Here is a 20,281-nt window from a genome sequence, read left to right as displayed (position 1 = left end):
ATAATACTTTCATAACTACAATTCAGCGCACCTTTCCAAACTAGAAAAACAGAGAAACTTGCAGCTGATGCACTTGTACCAAAGCCCAATGAGACTCAAGCTCAGCCACCAATTTTTGGTGCAAACATGCTCAAACCACAGCCCACCCCACCCAGGTTGTTTTTGTTTGGTGTGAGCCTTGTGTCTGTTCCATTGCCTTGCTGCTGCCCTTCTGCACAATGACGATGTACGTTAGGGGGGAATTAAGTTTAAAGTTAAGAGGAACAGCAGGGTACAGGGCTGTGCTGGGACAAAGAGAGGTAGAAAATTGGGGAATAAGAGATGCCACAGTTACTTAAAGAATCGTAGAGCCGTTTGAGTTGGAAGGGACTCGTAAGGGCACGTAGCCCAACTCCCTGCAATGAACAGGGACACCCACAGCTCCATCGGGTGCTCAGAGCCCCATCCAGCCTGACCTTGGGCGTCTCCAGGGATGGAGTATCTGCATCATTTTGGTTGAAAGGAGACAAGACAAAAAGAAAATGCAAGAGATGCAGGGAAAAATGATAGAACATGGCATTTCCTTGTGCATTTTTAAGGAGAAACATTTGCTTTTAGCACTTTTCAGCTTAATCTGAGAAAGGTGGTTCACCCCATTAGTCTCCAGCTACCCATCCATCCCAGGTCCAGCTGAAAGGGCTGCCAGCCTTACTAGCTTTCCTTCACATTGATTTTTGGTACTTCTGTCTGAACACAAGCATCACCTAAGCAGGAGCTTCACACTGTGAGAAATCGTATCTCAATAAAGAACTTTCAGCAGGCAGCAGTTCTCCAAGGCAGGGAGTTATTAATGTATTTGAGCAAGCTAGTTAAGCAAGGTAATTAATACATCTCAGAACATTAGGCATGCATGGCCAACTCTGATGGCTGTCAGCAAAACATAATCTAGGTAATTTCTAGCATATAAATTGAATGTATTCTTGAAAAACAATTTCTAATTATGAAGACTAATTAATTTTGGGGAAAAGCTTGCTTTTGTTTAACTGGAACAATAAATTTAATTATGATAACAAACACCCAGTGGACAAACAGTTCCGAAGAACATCGTCTCTGTCCACAAATAATCAGTTTCCTTTTATTTACAACCCGATCCTGTTACGCTACCAAGAAAAAAATAACTGCTCATTGCAAACACGGACATGATTTCCTGTGTTATATTTAGGGATACGTCTGGCATTAAGCTCACTCGCAACGGTGCCAGCTGAATACACATATGCAAGTAGGTATCACAACCCGCCTGGTGCTCAGAAGTGTGGGTGAGATGTTCAGCACCACAGGGAATTGATAAACAACAAGTCGCTGGAACAGAAGGTATTTTGATTATTAGCAGCTTCCAGCAGCCTGGTTAGCGAACAGAAAGTAGCAGAACGACACAGAGGGAACAAAGTTGAGCTGAGCCAAGCTCGCTGCCCTCGGAGTTGCATGGTGATGGCGACAAGGCAGCTTCCAAACAACCAAAATTCTTCTGCCCCTGGCAGAGAGCTGCTTTTATTTACTCATTATGCTCTGCCCTAATTCACACAGGACTTGAGATTAGAGAGTGAAGTTTAGGCAGGCAGCTCCAATTGCTGGGAGCTGGAGAGGGAGCCTGGAGTTCCCCAAAGCGAGACACAAACCTTTGAAGTCTCTTTCCTTCACTCAGCTGTCTGCCTTCTGCACAACAAACAGGCCCTGGGGTGGAGATTTACGTCCCGAAGGAAAGGACTTGAAAAGGAGCTTCCTTCACATGTACAATCCAGAAGATGCTCACCCTTCCTGGGCAGCACAGTGCTCTGTGCTCTCCTCCAAGGCCTCTGTCACCTTGATGCTGGGGAGATGCTCCTGCCAGGAACCCCTGCATGGTGCTGAGTCAGGTGAAATGCGTGCAAGGAGGTGGCAAGCTTGCTTACTCTGATTTTATTTCATGATCATTGCTTTCCCTGCTGAGTACCTGACTTATCAGGGAAAGTTCTTCACGAAGGAGTGCTTCAGCAATGAGACACACGCTCAGATGACATAGGAAAGGCCAGCCACAGCACTGCTAAAATAAAGGGGAAGAGAAAAGGGGAGTTGGGCTTGCTGAGTCACTGCTGAAGGCAGCTCAGAAGCTTGCAGGGGCTTTAAAAGTCTTGGGATGAAACACAGCATCAGCTTCGAAGTACCGTGTTTTTCCTGATGGAAAGACAAACATCCTTCCTCCCCTACAAGCTCTTCAGAAAGAGTGGTGGTGCACTGGCACAGGCTGCACAGGCAGGTGGTGGAGTCACCATCCCCAGGGATGTTCAAAAACTGAGGGATTTAGCACCGAGGGACATGGTTAGTGCGCATGGTGGGGATGGGGTGGGGTTAGACTAGATGACCTTAGAGGTCTTTTCCAACCTTAATGATTCTATGATTCTTCATGCATTTGTTGTTTTACCTCCTGCTACTTGAATGCCAGCACAGCTGGAGGAGTCTCAGGAGTCACTACCTATGAATATGAGGAGAACTGCCTGGTCAGCTGTGCTCACTCTCAGCTGCAGGTAGGGATAAACAGGGACTGGATTTGAGAAGTACCTATTCCTGCTCCAGGCTCTCATTTGGTCACAAGAAATCACCACAGATGTTGCTGTCAAAAACCTCCCCAAGAGCTTGTAGTCCAGTACAAATAAGAAGTGAGACAGAGCTGAAGAAGCCCAACAAAGCTCGTTTGGGAAAGAGGATGATGGGATCAGGAGCATACGTCAAATCCATCCTAGGTCAGTGCTGCACCATGGGGCATCTGGAGCAGTGACAAGCGAGCCCTGGAGGACAGGCAGGGCAGTTTGGGAGGGAGATGAGAAATAACACCCATCATCAGAGAGCAGCCCCGTTGCCTGACACATCAGAGCACAGATAATTGCGATATAAAGCCACGTCTGACAAAGAAAAATGCATTTGGAAAGAACTGAGAGCAAAAGGGAAGATAAAAGAAAAAAAAACTGCAAATGTTCAGCAGAAACATCAGCCTGATACCCTATAACAGGGGCAAGCAAGATTCCTGTCACTCTGCAGAAAGTGCCCTGCAGCTACCAGCACATCTTCGGGGAGAAAGGAATCCCTGCGGTGGCACGAACAGCAGCATCTGGGTTGAGTCCCAAGGTCACCTGTACACAGGAGCAAGGAGGCTGCTGAGCCTGGAAAAGATGCACAAAGCTCTGTGTGGGGCTGGCAGGGGCGCAAGGGAGAGCTCAGCAGGGCAGAGCAGCACAAGGGCAGGCACATGCTGTGGTCACAGGAGTCTCTCCCCCTCCCCCCCCCCTCTTTTCTCCTTCTCCCCAAAGCAGCGCAGCACTTTGGGCACCGACCCTTTCTATCCAGGCAAACACCCAAGAACACACCAGGGGGTGGAAGCAGGTGAAGATCGTATAGTTAAAGCTGCAATGCCATGTGATTATTTCACATTATAAATGAAGCATCTAGCTTCTCAGGTCATCCACCCCGCAGAGGATCTGTACAAGGAGTGCCAGAACTCAGCTGCTTTTGATGAATGGTCCCTGCAATTGCAGGATTCCTGGAGAATGTCTGATTTCAAGAAAGCAGCTTTTTCTGGTTGGAAGCACAATGAAGGGCAGTTCCAGCCAGCTGTAAAGGTGATCCCCTTTCTGTAGGGCAAGAATGCAAGGAGCAGGAAGTAATCCATACTACAGAGCCCATAGCATAGCAAGGCGCAGAAGGAGAATCCTGACTGCAGTATCTGCTTCAGGTGCACAAGGGCAACTCTCATTAGCAAGAAAATCATTATTTAACATAATCTTTATCTTCTCCTTGAAGAGACAATTGTTATGTGACCGACAGTTTTTGTTCGCCACCCACAGCCTGGCCCCAGACAAAGCCATCAGAAATGTTCTCATTAGCATTTCTGCAGGACTCTCCTACCACGCAGTTTGGATGCTTCATAAAAATTAATGAATTCATCTCGCCAGCAGCTCTGTGATATCAGAAGTATTACCCTCCTCTGTACAGACTTTAATGCCACACACTTATGTTGGGTGCCCAGTGTGAGATGTGTAAGCCTCAGGGGTGTTCAGGGTGCATGGTATCTTTGTCCTCCAGAACAGCTCTCAGAGAATTCTGTTCGAGATGGACCACGAAGCACTGGGAATACAGAAAAGGAAAATACGATTTATTCTCTTCCTCCTCAACTTCAGGCACCTAACAGAACCTATATTAGGGCTTTACTTGCTCTGGTCTTCCTCCGTCATCTCTGGAGAGAAATAAAGCATCTTGTGTCCACATGGCTGTCCAGTAGCTTCCCTAAGTCTCCATCTGTTTTCATTTTAGGGGTGGCATGCATATCCTTAAATGAAATCATGAACATATTTCCAACAGCTTCTGCAGTTCAGCTTCCCCTAGCTCAGCACTACTTTGTTGTCCTTATGGAGTCAACAGTGCTCCAAATAGATTGCCTGCAATGCTGTCCCCAAGATTGTCATGGTGCACTTGGACACTCTGAATGCTGCACAAGCCTACTGTAAAACGTCTGTCTTCTCCAAGAGACTGATAATTACAAAGGACCTACTTATCCTTCTAATAAGAGAGTCATTATGGTATTTTGAAGGACCAGTCTGCGATACTGTCCATTTATCACCAAGATGTTAATTAAATTTCATTAAATCCCCAATGCCCTGCCTGTTTGCAAAGAAGTGCTGTCACTGTGCCTGGCCACGAGCAAGGTGAGGATTCCAGCAAGGAGGCAGCAGTGCTTTTTCCTGAATGTGCATTATTTTAAGCCATCAGATGTGTACATGCCAAGACTTGGTCTGCAAAAGCACACGAGAGCAGCAAGTGCCTGTGTGACTGGAATCGTTATCCAGGAACTCAGCGTGCAGAATGAAGACATCTAACAGTCCTCCCTTCTTCCATAAAAAGAAAGACCCAAGGATCAACCTGTTAAATACGTTCTTTGGTCATGAGCTGCTGTTGTAGCTGCAGTCTGTGGCTTTCAAAATGCAATAAAACTATAATTTAAACAGGAGAGAGAGAGCACGCAATATGTACTTTAAAGCTAAATAGTTAACAAAATGAATTGAAAAGACTGAAATATTCATAGCTTTAAATATTTATAAATTAATTTTAAAAGTCATTATACAGTATTGAATTATCTTTAAAAGTCTGCCAATCTAGGAACTCTGTTTCATCCCCGCTTGTTATTACAGTTATTAATGTTCCAAAGATGACAGGTGTTTGGCAAGAGAGCTGAAACACAGCTTCCAAAACAACAAAGGGAGCTAATGCTGCTGCAGCAGCGCAGGATCAGCCCCCGCCTGGGATCACTGGAGGAATCATAGAATGGGTGGGGTTGGAAGGGCCCTCAAAGAGCATCTAGTTCCAACCCACTCACCAAAAACTAGGGTCCTTCATCTCCCTCCTGGCAGACACATCCAAAGCTGTCAGCGCCATGCTGAGCTCCCCAAAGCACTGACCTCCCCTGCTCCTGCCTGTCTGACACAGCATCCCCCTGCCTGGGACCCTTGCAGGACTGCTTGGCAGAGGGAGTATAGCTCTGTAGGAGACAAAGAAAACAAGGCCATTCTGACAAAGACTCTGTTAAGTGAAGCCTGTACACGTTAGCGGGATTTTCACTGCTCTCCATTTGTCCTAAAATAAATTAAAAATGCGAACTATGGTGACATTCCACTCCAGCCCCACATTACCATGAAAGAGGAGACCAATACTACCTCTTTCCCTCAGCACAAGAGGGATACAGGGCTGTCAGAACGGGTCCAGAAGAGGGCTGTGAAGAGGATCAAAGGGCTGGAGAACCTCTCCTATAAAGAAAGGCTCAAGGAGTTGGGCTTGTTTAGCTTGGAGATGAGACGGCTCCAGGGAGATCACACTGCAGCCTTCCAGTACTTGAGGGGAGCTTACAAGCAGGAGGAGGACTGACTTTTTACACAGTCTGATAGTGATAGGACAAGGGAGAGTGGCTTAAAAGCTACAAGAAGGGAGGTTTAGAATAGATGTTTGGAAGAAATTCTTTACTCAGAGGGTGGTGCAGTGCTGGCACAGGCTGCTCAGAGAGCTGTGGGTGGCCCCATCCCTGGAGGCACCCAAAGCCAGGTTGCATGGGCCCTGGGCAGCCTGAGCTGGTGGGGGGCAACCAGCCCATGGCAGGGGTTGGGACTGGACGATCTTTAAGTCCTTTCCAACCTAAACCGTCCTATGATTACGATCTCTCCTACTACCAATGCTTGCCAACATTCACCTTGAAACATAGTCAGATTTTGACGGATAAGCCATCAGACAGATAGATGGCTCCTTCAAGCTCACAAATGCACAAGGCAGCAGAGCATCGCAGGTTGCTCTCGTGTTCCCCTTACAAACACAAGCAATTTTATGAGAGCAATGATCCTTCTTTCTCAGTGACCCTGCATTACATGGCTCTTTCACTTCTCTTTGATACCCATTTTTGATAAATATTCTGTATTCACGTAGCAGCAAGAGATCGCTACCCTTTGACAAGTCTGTTTTCATTGATATAATCTTCAAATTATTCTCATTTGATACAGCTCAGATGCATTACTTTAAATAAGCTTATATGGCAGTACTTGGAAGAATAACAGCAGATATCAGACTACTTATATATGTATCAATCACAGAAATCAAATCAAAAATTAAAGAATAGGGCTTTCAACACTGTAAACATGCAAATAACTGGAGCTTAAATCTTCCCAGAAAAACAAGAATAAAGGTCATTTGCAAAAGAAATATTCAATAGCTTCACCTAACTTTCTAACAGGGTTAAATAGTTCAGTCCAAAGCAATGCTTTAATTGTGAGCTGGGACTATACCACAAATATGATGGGATGCCATATCAAAACAGACAGCCACATGCACAAACTGAGCAGTTCCAAAATGGGAGAGCAGTAAGGTACAACCAGTAAGTAGGATAGGTTTGTAAAGGTAATTCTCAAGCAAAGAAAGAATTTGGGTGTTGTCATATTTTTAATGAATTCATTTTCTGTTCTGTTTGTGGAAGATGTTGTGCTCTTTTTGCATCTGCTCCTGAGACATTCTGGTCCACCACAGCCCACACACAAGGGGAGATGAGCTGCTAATAAGTGCAGATCACCGTCTGTCTAGTGATGTACACTACCTGCTCCTACTCAGTGAGGATTTCTCCTCATGATCACAGACGATACTCAAAAAAATTTTAATACTTCATCCTTTAGAACGACTGTATTTATGTGGTTATTTATTGCACATGAAAGCAACTGAATAAATCAATCAATTTTGAAGGCAAAACATTTTTCCAGTTCAGAAAATGCCTGTGTACAGAATGCCATCCTCTCAGACATGCAGTGCTGAGCTATTTGTTGACTTATTCTAGGAATAAAGAACAGCCTCGTTGCTTGTTAGTGAGATGTCTGTTGCAAGGACTTGGTATTTGAAGTCTGACCTTTGAATTGGAAACAACAGTTGGAGCAGTTATTTCTCATCCTTGAATAAATTGAAGTAGTCCTTAGAGCTAGGACTTCATTTTGAATTCTCAAGAGCCTGAAAAGGCCATCCTGCAAATATCCTCTTAAAGCTTTTCTTGCAGCAGACGTTGTCCAAATAATTGCCTGGAAGTATTACCGGAAACAAAGAAGGCACTTGTTGGCAGATGGGCTGTAAAACGAGCTGCTATGGAAAGCAGCACTGGGAAAGCAGAGCAGGGTAGAGTACACCTTCCCCATCCCAGCTGGCTCATTAGTGGCCATGCTAATCTGAAGGAAATAGAATCATAGAATCAGAAAGGTTGGAAAGACCACTAAGATCATCTGGTCCAATCATCAACCTATGCCTGTGACCTCTCCACATCATGTCACTCAGTGCAACACCCACTCTTGAAAACCTCTGGAGATGGAGCAACAGTAACCTGAGGGAATGCTAGCTACAAGCAGGACAGATGATACTAAAAACTGCAGTGCCAACAGTATTCCAGTGCAAAATAAGCCCACACTTTAGATCTCCCCTTCCCTCTATGGTATTTCTGAATATTTCTAGAGGTGGCTGTTTTATGCTGAGAAGACCTCAGATCAACATCTCAGCTGTGAATGCTTTACAGAGGAGAAGCTGCTCATCACAGTCATCTTCTAAGGAGCATCTCATAAAATAATCACCTAACAGTGTATATATTAACTAGGGGAACATAGGATCATGGCCCATTTCAGTTTGCTAAAAACAACAATAAATTAGATTTGGAGTGAGAAACCCCCATCATCGAAAGTCAAAGAAATAATATCCAATTGCTGTCACTGAAGAAATAAAAACTCAGACAAAAATGAAATGCATATGCTTAAGAGTTGGGGTAAATAGCCACAGTATTTGGAGTGAGGCAGCCCAACCAGATTTGAGCTCAGTGGTATCACAGGCTGCAAAGCCAGCAACATCCAACAAGCCTTCTCCATCTGCCACTGCCTCCAAGCACAACCAGAACTGGCCCTGCTGCACATCAAGGACACCTGAGGACACAAAAGTCTGGGTTTGTCACCACATCAAACCTCTTTTGACATTTCCCCGTGTACAATATATTATGCATAAAATCTTGCTTTTTCTGCTTACCTAACGCAACACACGAGTGTGAGGCTTTCTCTAGGTAACAAGGAGACAAGAGAATGTCCTTCTAAACCAAGGCTTTCAAAGTGAGGAATTTCAGACCATTCCAACATTAAACCCATTGAATACAAGGCCTTCAATCCTTCTCTCTAGGTAGAAGGAGGAACCAAAGAATTTGTCTTGTTCAACAACTTTATAGTTGCCCAAGATTTCTCCCTTTGGATCTCAACAGTTTAAAGATATCCAATTTCAAACCATTCTGTAGGACATCATGACAAAGCCCTCAAATGGCTCAGATCATCCCTACGTCCCAGCAAAATTCTACTCGTGCTATGAACAAATGAAGTCCTTAAAGGAGTTTTCCATCTAATGTCCATTCTGCCTTAATGAAAAGCAGATATAATATTTATTTACTTATGTAAGATTGTCTCCTCTGGGCACCGGGCCTAAGTTTAACAATCAGCCTCTATTGAGAAGATGGCTTTGAACCAAGACATCTTGATGAAGTCTTTCTCATAGCCTCGTTTACAGCTGCAAATCAGCCAAACAACCCAGCCACAAACAGAAATACCAGCAGGAACTGCACAAGTACCCTGGTTCTTTGGAAGCAAGGTTTGGCAGAAAAAGACAAAATACAAAAAGGTATCATTTGTTCTTTGGGCTCTTTGTTGGAAACTGAGGCTTGCAAAGTAATTTCAAGCCTTGTGATACACTCATGAATAGCTGTTGATAATGCAGACAAGTCAAATTAAACAAGCTAACTGACATTAGAAACCACAGCATCCATTGCTATATCTCTTGCTACTCCAGGCGTGTAGGATAAATATCTCATTCATATTGGATTTGGAGGAAAAATCAGTGTGTATATATATATATATTTAACTAGTCTATTATTAGAATGGAACAGAGACATTTTCTAATTGTCAACACTTCTCACAGAACTTGTTCTGTTTGCTAAAACTCCTCATTTTCGTCAAAAACACTTGAAGTTTTTAAATGAAATAATAATTTCCAAAAGATGATATTTTTTATTATTAAAACTTTCCTTCCAAAACGGATTTTTTCCTCACGTTCCTTTTTTAGCAAGAAAGCATGACACAGAATTTATGGCTTTCTGTGAGTTGTTCAGGCTCTTCACTTGGCAAGTCCCTTGGGAACCTCATATCACACAGCCTGCTGAGACCCAGCAAACATGTCTGAACTCAGAACACAGGACCACTTCCCACCTCTTGTTGTATTCCACCTTCTGATGAGAAGCCCACACATCACCACTTGTGTCAGATGTGGGTTTCTGGGGGAAAGGAAACCAGAGCCCACCAGCTTGATTAAGCAGACCTGGCCAAGCAGCAGTACCCCTGATCCCCACCACCTCACTCTACCCAAACCCTTCAAGCTGGTCAGCAGCACAGGTAACACTGATGGTGTCACCCACAATGAGAATAGATATCAGTCACCAAGTGCTGGCGCCCGATAACAAACCATGCTGGGCTTCTGTGAAGTGCAGAGAGAAGAGCTTTTAAATTGCTCATACCTCAAGGACACTGGTCTGTGCTTAGAGGTCAAGAGCACCGAAAAGCAACAGGTTCCTGCTGCAAGCAGCCTGAAGAGATGCAGAAAGGATTACAGCATGGTGCCTGGCATTGACAGGCAGGGGAGGGGCAGGGCCGGGTAAATGTTTGCTGAGATGTGGCAAATGCAAAATTGATTTTCTTCTTCATTTAACACGTTTTTCACTCTCTTGCCCCTTCTCCTCCCCTTTATGATTAAATTTAAAAACAACAGAGAGTTTAAGAAGGAAGCGCACATTAAAGTTCAGAGGAGAAGCAATGGGAGAGAAGATTGAAGGAGGAGAAATCTCTGTATCCAGCACTGAGAGAAAAACTCTGGAGTTAGGGAAGGCTTCAGTCAGCTGAAGGGGGGACAGGAATGGCAGGAAAAGGGATTTCCTGGGGAAAAGTGAAGAGAGCAGTCTTCGTTTTCTGCATGCTTCTTTGTACCTGAGCTCCTGCCTCCTTCGAGAAGAGGGCAGCACAGGCATGGCTGTCAAGTCATGGGTTAATTTTCACTTGCACAGCACAGGCCTTTCTTCACTTTATGTCAAATATAACAAGTGGAGATGAATTAGAGATCTCCTGCAAGAAGTAAAATCTGCCGTATATTTTAAATTGTCTTCAACAGACATTTAAGCTGTCTTTTACCTAGCAGAAGGCCGGGAGTATTCTGAAGATCTGTAACATTACCCTCATTTACTGCACAGCAGGAATGTCCTTGGGGGAAGAAAAGGGCTGGGAATGTTTTACATTGCAGCTGTAAAAGTGTGGTTTCAAACCATCACAAGCAGTTTCCAACTTTTCCATCTAATTCAGCCACTCAGAGTCGGCCTGGTTTGCTCATCGGAATGAGCATAACAAAAAGGGGGAGCAACTCAGGTTTCTAGCTTCACTATTTTTAATTACATACACCATTACTTATCAAAACATCTGGAGAGGAGAGGAGGCTGGAATGCAGCATTCAGCAGCCTGCTTGCAAAGGAGAAACACCTAGCTCCCAGCAGTGTAATGCTGAATGTGAAGGAGACATCTCTCTTTAAAGCTTCGCTGAAGCAGGTATTCCCACTCTCTTTGCCCTCCTTTGCTCTAGTTTTGCATCCTTGGCTCTGCCAAAGCTTTCTGCATGGAGCAGCCCTGGACCCCTTCACTCCAGGTGCATGAGTGCCACAGGGCAGATTCTCTCCACTCCTGCCTTCCCATCCTGAGGTGCTAGGTTTAAATCAGAGCAGGTTTTTCCCATCCACCCAAATCAGCCCACACTAGGCGTGATGTGCTGCATGTTAGTCACCTCAGCACACATGCACGCTGCTTGGAAATCTCTCCTATAAGGATGTCACGAAGCAATTCAGAGGCAAACTGAAGCTAAGCAGAAGTGGAGCCTGACCTGGAATGAAGTCCATCTCACAGACCTACAAGAGATGAACCCGCAGTTTTTTCCAGGCTCTGTTTTAAATACTGCATGCCAGGAAGCTTCCTCAGAAATACTATTTTCTGCACCATAGAAACCATGGAGTAAAAGTTGCAATGTTTAAGCCCTGCTCTCGTCCTGCAGCTTGAGCTGATGAGCAAAGATCAGCTTGAGCGTATCCTTAGGCTTGGCTCAGCCCCAGGACCTCCATCATCCAGGTCCAATGCTATTCTACCTCAGGCTCTCTGGGGAGGGAAGCAGACATCTACTTGCTACAGTAAGCCAGCAAAACCCAAACCCAGCAGGAGGGAGGGATGTCCCTGGCAAAGCCGAGCCATGCCAAAGTGTCCTCCAATATCCCCCTGCCCAGAAAGAATCTCTGTGCCCCTCACCTTGCCTTGTGCTGATTTATTTCTGCAGCAAGAAGAGGTTTCCGTGTGCTTATTAACTCTCTCCAGCATTTCTTTGCAAATTACGTTGCTACCTCTCTCCCTGAGCGCATCCCACTGAAATCTGTATTCCCATCACCTGCTCCCACCCCTTCCCATGGCAGCTGTTCTGTTCAGCTCTCTTCCACGACTAATATCTGCACAATATCTTTGAGGGGAAAAGCTTTTGAAATACAGCTTTTGTTTTAATGACAGAACAGCATAAGCTGTCACTCCCCCAAGTATTTTCTAAGTGGTGATAACGCTCTCAACTTTTATTTAAGTACAGTATTTTTCCACCGAGGCTCTCTGTGTAACAATGCTCCCTCCTCATTATCTTTCAGCAGCGGTGCTAGCAAACAAGCACATGGAAGCCAAAATGGTACAGGTCGCACTCAGACAAAAACTAGTTAGGGATGGCAACAGACCCAAAAATCCAGACCTGAAAATATTCCAGGAGAGTCTAATGCTAGGACCACGAGCACGCACCACGCGAGTCCCAGTGATCTTGCCCACACGTTCTGAAGTGCTTTGCTGAGATTTGCAATATCATCCCTGGCTGGACAAATGGAAAGTGACTTATTGGCAAAGGTTTTTGAAAATTATTGAATTATTTACCTACTTTAATACAGATAGGAACCTGCTCATTAGTTTTGATTACTTGTGACCACGGTTGATTTAAATCCAATTTGCCCTCCAAATTCAAAACACAAACAGAAACGACAGCAGAAACAAGCTCAGCAACGATGTCAGCTCCATATCTGATCAAAGAAACATGGGATAAGAGCGAGCTTTCTTGCAAAGGAAGAGGGATTTCTCAGAGTATTCAGCACTGCTTTTCCTCCCCTGCAGATGGGGGATGCTTGTTTGTTTCCCCATGGTGAACAGAGAGGCAGGGCATGTGCAACAGCTCCAGGAAATCCCATGAAAACATACACACAAAATGTTAAGCATCAGAGAAGAGAATGCTTCTGCATCCTCTTAAAATCAAGTAAAGGAATCCCAATAACCCACCATGTACATTTACGCTCTTGGATTTGTTTCTAAATTAAGGGGGAAAACACCGGTTCCAACCAAGTAGAGCTCCCCCAGCTCTGCTCGGCATGCAGGTGACATCCCCTAGAGATGCAAGCTGGCTCTCTTAATTCCAGAAAAGAGCTGAAGTATAAAACTGAAGACAGAGACTGGATGAGTTCCAGAGGCCTCAAAATGTCACCCTTGTTATTAAAGCAAAAAGAGTATGTAGGGCACTGGCTGAGAAAAGGACAAAAGATTTTTTTTAATGAAAGAATTGAATTATTTCTATCTCTTCCAGCTGCTGCCTGCAGCTTTGTTGACACTTCAGCTAATGAAACACCAGGAACATACTGGAGGTGCCCCAAAGCAAGCCTGCCCACTGAGAGGATGGGATTTCCTCCAGCGGATGTCCTGGCAGGGAAACTTTCCCACCCAATGCTTGTTTCTGGATGTGTTGCCCATGTTGAAATGGATGACTCAGGACAACTGGAGGCAGTGCTGGGATTGCACCTAGGACTCCCTTTGGCTGAGAGCTATAGGCTGGTGCAATGAAAGACAGTTCTTGTGCCTGAAAATGAAACAGCCAGCTTGCAAGCTCACAGCGAGCAGCAGTCACACAGCAAAAAATCCACACTCTGGGAAAGATATGACTCAATCTGGTATCACAGAATCGTTAAGGTTGGAAAAGACCACTAAGATCACCTAGTTCGACCATCAGCCCATCACACCATGCCCACTAACCACATCCCACAGTGCCACATCTCCACAGTTCTTGAACATCTCCAGAGATGGTGATTCCACCACCTCCCTGGGCAGCCCGTGCCAATTCATTAACAGTCTTTCTGAGAAGTTTTTCCTAATATCCAACCTGGTACTGCCTGTCGGAGCAGCAGAAAGGACCCTGAACAAACTGGCAGTGTAGGAGAGCTGGATGAAGGCAGGAATAGATGCTCTATGTATGTGCACTGAGGGTATCACTTCTACATTTAAAGCTTGCTGCTGGTAGAGAAGCAGCAATCTGCTCTGTCTTCTCATTTCTAGATATATATATCCCCAACACAGCTCTCCTTGGGGTTTCCCAGCACTGTCACAGACCAGGGATGGCTCAAAATGCCCTTTTTCCTCACCAGAGTCTGTCAGCAGCCCCCCCAGTGGAGAAGGAAAGCTCCAGGTAACACTGAGTCCCTGCCCAGGAAGCAGAGCGACAGCAGATCCTGGAGATACGACAGGTCTGCATTGGCTCACTTCAGGCTTTACAGCACAGAATTCAAGTAAGCCAGCCATGGTGCAAAGTAAAGCTTCCCTGTGGCAGCTGGAGTTTGTCTGCAAATGCCTGCAGTGAGCCCACGTCATACTGCCACTCTCTAACCTCTCCTACTGAGAGCTACCCGTGCCATCAGATGAACCTCAGAACATCAGAGACTATTTCTCCTGTTCTTCCAGCAATACTCCTGGGCAAATCCCAGGTCTGAAAACCCTCCCAGGCAGCCAGTCCCCACACTGGTGACAGAAGGGCTGGTCTTCACCTGTCTGCGCATACACACTGCTTCCCCCTTAACAAACTGAACCATTTGTGTGAGAGCTGCAGCCTAAAGATCAGAGAAAAATTAATTATTTATGACATACTGGAAAGGGATTGGTGTATTCCCACTGCAGAGACCTATGGCTTTGGGTTCCTTCACCTCAGCTACACGCTGAGGGTGCCAGCGGGCTGCAAGGTGAGCAGGAGCAGCTCCTCGCTGGTGCAGGGGGTAAGGGGCTGCTCCCCAGGCTCTGTGCTAATACACAGCGCAAACTCGTGCTGTGCTTGGGTTGATCCTGTTAGCAAGGGAGAAGAGCTCTGTGCAAGGCACTGGCACTGAGAATGAGTCACCTCTGCCTCCCCCCAGCCCCTGGGGAACTGTCACCCGGGCAGCTCTTGCTTAGAGCAGCATAGGCCTCGTGGTAATGTGCTTCTCCTCTCCTTCAAGCAGCCCTTGCTGGTTCAGAACAAAAGCAACCCAATGAGCAGCTGCATATCCCTGCCCGAAAGGCAGAAAGATAAATGCCTCTCGACTTGATTTCATCTCACTATCTCATTAGGCAAGAAGAGCAATTCCATGTGAAATCGCAACGTGACATTGCAGCAAAGGGTATCAGGGGAGCTCCTGTTGGTTTTAAAATGGGAACCAACAGATGCCAGACCTTAGCGTCAGATCATCCCCGGATCAGGCAGGCGAGGCAGCACTGGGGCGACACATGAATAATTACAGAATGGTTGTGTTGGAAGGGACCTCAAAGCCCACCCAGCCCCAATCCCTGCTGTGGGCTGGCTGCCCCACACCTGCTCAGGGCCCACCCAGCCTGGCCTTGAATGCCCCCAGGAATGGGGCATCCACAATCTCTCCGGGCAGCAGTGCCAGGAACTCACTGCCCCCTGAGTAAAGGGCTGCTCCCTAACACTTAACCTAAACATCAGAAATGTGAGCTGGATAAGTTTTTACAAGCAAATCTGCCACCTTCCTGAATTGTACCAATCCCCTTTTCCTATGGAAGGAACTGTTTTCCAGGTGTTTTCCAGTCCTTCCCTTGCTTCCCTCCTTGCATCTTCTGAAAAATAACCAGCATGTTTATTCAGACAGACAACTGGAGGAACAGCAAGTCCCATCTAGGTTATGTGACAATGTGCCAGGGTCCCAAGGCCCCTTGGAAACAGTGCAGGGATGATGGATGAAGGTGCAGAGCGGAACTGTCGCTCTGCAGTGAGGCATTAATCAGCTGTCAGGAGCGAGGCCGGGGAGGGGGCACCAGGCTGCCAGGTCCTATACCTCCTGCAGGAGGAGAGCGCCAGGACCAACTTCAGCTGCATGGAAGCCGGCAGCCCTGGCCATTGACAAAAGCTCCCTTCATTTTGAAGTGAAATTATTCAGCAAGAACAATTTCAGAGACTTTGACCCTTTAAAACTCAAGCGTTAGTTGAGATCCTTCCACCTCAGAATTATCAGAACCTAGGGAACAAACTCTGTAGAAGACAAGCTCAAGATAGCCTCCACAGACAACAGCCACAGAGGTGGCATCCCAGATCACCATTCATTAAGCTGCTATTTTCCATTTCTGCTTCACACCTCCTCCTACCATCCATCTACATCTCTCCCCAGGCTCAAACACCTGTAGCTGTCCTCACAGCAGCAAATGGAACATTCTACCCCTTTGCCCAGAGATGTGGTGGGCGCCTCATCCCTGGAGAGGCTTAAAGTCAGGCTGGACAGGGCTCTGAGCACCTGATGGAGCTGTGGGTGTCCCTATTCCTACTGCAGGGAGTTGCACCAGATGGCCTTTAAGTGTCCCTTCCAACTCAAATGATTCTATGATTCCCACTGATGCAGACTTGGTACACTAACATTTTGCCCTCTGTGACAGATATATTAATTTCTGCTCCCTTGCTGTTAACAATACTTTGGTGTATGATTTAGCAGAAGCATAAGAACAGATATTTCCTGTGTATTTTTTTACAATATTACGCAGACTTTTGCACACGCATTAACAACAAGAAATAATGAAATGAAAAGCCAGGAGTCACATTGCTGAATTTCTGGGTTTCACAGCACATCTGATATCTCTGAGCTTGACAAGCTTGAACATCCCCTCATCCAGCAATATTAAATTTCCCTACTGGGCCTAGAAAGAGATTTGAAGGATCAGATCACCACAGCTGACAGGTTTAAGTCATAAATATCTGCTGAGCACAGCCCAGAAGGGATAGTGTCAAAACAGAGAGATTAGCAGCATCCCCTGCACTCTGGCTTGTAGTGGTTCTCATTTGGTGCAGAATGACTCTGGCCTCAGGCATACTCTGAGGGCGACAACTTCTCTCTCCTATGATTCTGTTCTGGAAGAGGGCTACAGCCCACTAAATGAATTTTAGGAGCCTGATGGGAGCTGGGAGGAGCAGCCCTGGCAGGCACTGGCACAGGCTGCCCAGGGAGGTGGTGGAGTCACCGTCCCTGGAGGTGTTCAAGAACCATGGAGATGCAGCACTGAAGGACATGGTTATGGGCATGGTGGAGGTGGGTGAATGGTTGGACTCTATCTTAGTGAGTGGTCTTTTCCAACCTTAAGGATTCTACGATTCCATGAAAACACTGTGGGAAAAGCACAGAGGATGGAAATCCTCCCCCCTCAAGGCTTCAAAATTGTCTCACGGAAGTATTCCAAGACAAAAATGACTGTTCTTCATTGCCGGCTTGGTGAGCTAGGAAAACTGCTACCAGGCAGATGTAAAGCCTGGCTGCTTTAGAGACAGCATTCGGTGAGAAGATGTAAGGTTCTGCTGCCATCCTCAAGCATGCCTTTATGCAACTATTTCCCAGGGCCTTTCCTGGAGAAGTGCAACTCCAGGTTTTCACTAGTGCCATGGGTTTTGAAAATAGCGACATCAGGAAGTCTGCAAACTACACCAACCTGGGAGACAGCTTCCAGTTCAGTGCTCAACAAATCCCTCCAACTTCATGCTTGCGCTTACCACTTCTCCTCAGCAAAACACCAAGCTTTTCATTTTGCTTTCATCCCACGGTCACGAAAGAGGCAAGTAGGGCGTACATTCTGCTTGTAAGTGTGTGGGAAGGGTGAGGGTATACCAAGATTACTGTGCAGGATGTATGCTTTGATAGGTATGGCCAATTCATCCCACCTCCATCTTCAACGATTACTTGTATACCTTTCAGCATAGGAAACTGGTTCAGCTTCTTCATTCACTCCCATTCTTGCTATTAAATACAATTCTTCAACTCCAGGGTGAAAAGCAGCTGCAACAGAAGAAGTTTCCTTCTCCTTAACATCTTTTCACACCACACAGAGACAAAGGAAGTGTCTGTCTGAAGGAATTATCACAGCAAGCAAAAAGACTAATGGGGCCATTCATTATCTTTAATTATATTCATCATCTTCTGGTGATTAGAACACAGTCATAAATTAAGATATGTTTTAATCTGGTACATCTGAATGAACTGTATATCTTTTGAATGCCTTACGGGAAGTGAATTTGTTGGGAGTAATGATGCTGTCACCTTGACAGGGCAGAGGGGATGCTGTGGCATGTTAGGAAGCCCAGAGGTCTTTGTGGGACAGTAGCAGTGCACCTGGGAGAGGAAGGGATCAGCCTTTGCCAGGGTTTCTGAGGGCTGGAGTTCCGAAGAGCTCAGCTCCCAGTTCCTGGCAATTTCTCAAGCACCGAAACACAGAGCACCCACAGCACTGCATGCTTCTGGGATATCTTAGTTTTAGTTCTTTGCAACACAGGAGATGCAGGACAGGATCCGCCCGTGCCAGTAGCTTCCCTTATGTCCAAGGAGTGATGAATGCGAGTGTAAATACACATGTATACTTGCATTCAGGATGCAGATTTGGGAGTGTTAATAGGCTAATATTTATCCTAGGAAGGAGTTAATGGGAATTAGCATTAAGCCCCAGCACTTCTACACTGCTACATCTTAGTGGTTGCACCATACATTTATCCAGAGGAAAGGACTCTGCAGAAACCCCTCCAGCCCTCCACCATCACACCCTGCCAAAAGCTACAGACCTCCTACAGGAGGAGCACACCTGTACCTTGAACATCCTATTTCACTCCCTGCCATCTTAGTCAGATCCTATGAGGTTCCCACAGGCTGCCCCAATCAAGAACAAGTTACTTGTGTCAGGAAACAATTTTTTGTTGATAAACACCTGGAGCACCACAGTGCTTTACATCACAAAAAGAGTGTACACCAACAAATCATATACCATACATCAGTGGCCAAACAAGCCATCGCTTTTAAACAATCCACCTCTGCCAACAAAAACACCTCACCATTGGCAGCAAAGAGACACCCTCTTTCCAGATTTAGATTCAGTTACATGCCAGAATTTGTCCATGATCAAATTATTCCAAGTCACTTTAACCAAGTTTCCTTTTTCATTAGATGAAAAAAAAAAAAAAAGCTTAGCCAGCTTGGAAAACTACACAGAAACTGATATCTGCTGCTTACTTCAGAGAAGTAAAAATGTTTTTATCTGACTATAACAGGGCCAAAGTAATTTTGAAGCAGGAGGATTTTAGAGCAGAAGCCATACTCAGTTTTAGCAGCTGCTAAGAACATGCTGAATGTCTTCAGAGTTTCCTTTACTCCCACCCCATCAAAGTAAGTGTCATGTAGGTTGCACATATATGCTCACGGTGCAATGAACAGAAGCTGAACAACACCACAGAACCTAATATTAAAATATGGCAAACAATTTGAAACAAATAAACAAGCTGATGAATAAACAAAGCCAGCCAAGAGGTGAGAAGGAGGTTCTATCAAGTGGTCACTCTCAACTGCTACCCAATTAAATAATATGCACTAAAATAAATATTACAGAAAAGTAAAATGCAACTAAAATAATACAATCTTAATAAGAAAATGAGTCCAACGCTCTTCTGAATCGAAGTATTTGTTTGCAGCCAATGAATGCCTTCAGAACAAACACACTTGGCTTTCTGTCCCAATTTGCATGGGGCACACACAGCCTGACATCTTACTTTGAGGTCCCAGAGTCTCACTGCCATCCTAAGTGATGCAAGATAGAAAAAGAGACTTCACACTGTTGTAGACAGTGGGAAAAACATTAAGTCAAAGTGATGCATTAGTCCTTAAGTCACAGGGTAGTACCTATTTCACATACACTTTTAAGTTTAGGTTACAGAACAGAAGAAACAACAGCTTCTAGAGGGAGGAACATCACCCATTTTGGTGAATAAGGTACCAAGGCTAATTCCTAGCGCTGACATGAAAATAGCAGCACTTCTCATTTGCAACCATTCCACCAGAAACCCTCTGCTACTTGTAGCGATAGTGATGGAGCAGCCCTACCAAAATGCCACTTCTCCTGACAGCACGCTTTGAAATTCCCTCTTCTCCTCTCTCACATAAAGATCTCCCACAGGGAACAATTACACTGCTGCCTAGCCCTTGAGCCTCTGCAAGCTGGAGATGGCTTTCCGTAAATAAATAAGCCCAAGAAAATATGGAAAGCCACCAATAATTGAACAGCTCTAGGTAATGACCTTTTTCACACCCACAATGGGAAAACATCACTTTATTTTCAATTCATGTAAGTAATCAAACCAGAGCTATGATCCAGCAATAACCAAAGATAAAAGCATTCAGCCGATCTAGACAAGAACTTACTCTATTTCTGTTAAGGATGAAAGCACACCTCCATGTCTTTGTTGTTAGCTATTTGAACAAAGTTTGGGGTTGTAGTTTGGATCTCAATGTGCAATTTGAGATTAACAATGC

At 45.3% G+C, this 20,281-nt stretch overlaps 1 long non-coding RNA gene across 2 annotated transcripts in view; it reads right to left on the bottom strand.

Annotated features, from left to right (window-relative positions):
• Positions 1 to 20,281, bottom strand: part of LOC110397905 — a 64,874-nt gene that overhangs the window by 31,826 nt on the left and 12,767 nt on the right. The window lies entirely within an intron of this gene.

The sequence above is a fragment of the Numida meleagris genome, chromosome 4, assembly GCF_002078875.1.
Source record: "Numida meleagris isolate 19003 breed g44 Domestic line chromosome 4, NumMel1.0, whole genome shotgun sequence".
Taxonomy (NCBI): domain Eukaryota; kingdom Metazoa; phylum Chordata; class Aves; order Galliformes; family Numididae; genus Numida; species Numida meleagris.
This window is presented reverse-complemented; position numbering and strand designations above follow the sequence as displayed.